Source organism: Ursus americanus, chromosome 3 (assembly GCF_024610735.1).
Source record: "Ursus americanus isolate L20-20 chromosome 3, mUrsAme1.1.p, whole genome shotgun sequence".
Lineage (NCBI taxonomy): Eukaryota > Metazoa > Chordata > Mammalia > Carnivora > Ursidae > Ursus > Ursus americanus.
The window spans coordinates 17,019,925-17,021,487 of NC_142129.1; the positions used below are offsets into that span (position 1 = coordinate 17,019,925).

At 35.1% G+C, this 1,563-nt stretch overlaps 1 non-coding gene across 1 annotated transcript; it reads left to right on the forward strand.

The window, feature by feature from the left end:
• The first annotated feature begins 1,103 nt into the window (after nt 1-1,103).
• Nucleotides 1,104-1,212, forward strand: LOC123789727 (U6 spliceosomal RNA). Its single transcript, XR_006778890.1, has one exon. It is a non-coding gene; the product is annotated as a U6 spliceosomal RNA (small nuclear RNA).
• Nucleotides 1,213-1,563: the final 351 nt, after the last annotated feature.

Below are 1,563 nucleotides of genomic sequence, written 5' to 3' on the forward strand. Positions count from 1 at the left end.
ATTCCCTCAATAAGTAGAAATATTTTTCCTTATGTACAGTTTCAGGAATGAATTGTCCAATTAAAATTGAAAAGAAAGACTAGAATGAATAATAATAATTAAAAAAAGCACTAATATTAAGATTTTCCCAATAGAAAGTAATGCCCCCCTTAGGGTATTTGGTGCCTATATTCACTTGATCTGTGTCCAGAATGAGTCCCTGTGCATGTCCCACTGCTGGAGAGAGCTGGAAATAAGGTAAGGCACACACAAGGCCACACTTGCCTACTAATTGGAAATGGAGTCATTCAAAGATTAGTGCCCTGCTCTATAAATGTCCTATAGCTGCCAGGGAGGCACAATGGGCTCACAGTTCAAAAAATAATAATAATTCATATGCAAATTATGCCATGATGAAACCTTAAAGCACATTTCAAAGTATTAAAATTTCAAGCCTCATTAACATCATAACTGCACTCAATAATTACTTAGCTTAGCAATTAAAACAAACTTCGGGCCATGTCAAATTGTTGTCTTTGAATATTTATCAGATTGACCATCAAGACACTTTTTGCATGTGAAAATGGGTGCCATTAATAGTTAAGCTGGGCCAATAAATGTAAACTAGAACTGCTGTGCAAAGGGCTGCATGATTGACGGCCCAATGGTATGATGAAACGCATGCCGCCACATTCCACAAAGCGTTCAATATCCTATAAAAGTTGGGTTTAGATTACATCAATACATAATTATATTTTTAATATTTTATATGACTAATTTTAAATACTTTAATTATAAAAATAAAAATATATTATTTTACTACAATTATAAAAATAAAAATAAATATATTATTTTACTATAATTGTAAATATAAAACATTATTTTTTAAAGTATTTTACTATTTTGATAATTGTTAAGGAGAAATTTTTAACAATAACATGATATCCCATTAACATATAAACATTACTGCCTAAATAGGTTTTTTTTTTTTACTCTTATAAGTATTCCTAAGTATTCAAAATGCTATGATTTTGAACTGAAAACCTTGGGACTAGGGCACACACATGAAGACGAGCAAGCACATCCGTGTTAAGTTTAAGGCAGTTAAAAAAGCTGTCCAACTAGTGCTCGCTTCGGCAGCACAAATGCTAAAAAATCGGAATGATACAGAAAAGATTAGCGTGGCCCCTGCACAAGGATGACACCCAACAAGATGTCTATTTAGAAATGGTTCCTGTGTCGTTCCATTTGGGTGATTTACCCTTCATGGACCTTCACCACGTTTTCCCCCAACATTCAATTCTATTGCCAGACCCTGAAGTACTCTAACTCCAAAATACTGCATTTCAGTGCTGTCTGACGTACACACCTATACTCCAGGCCCCTTACTCCTGCAGAACCTCTCCTTCTGCCTTCAATGTTTTGAGCACATCTGTCCTTCAAATCATTAGTTCCTCTTGATTTTCCATCCATCCCTGAGCCCTCAGGCATATGAGCTACGTGGGGTAATTAACGATAGCTACTGTACTGGATAATTCCAACAGCTCAGAGACTTGATACATAAAAGCTCCTTCTTGCTCACTT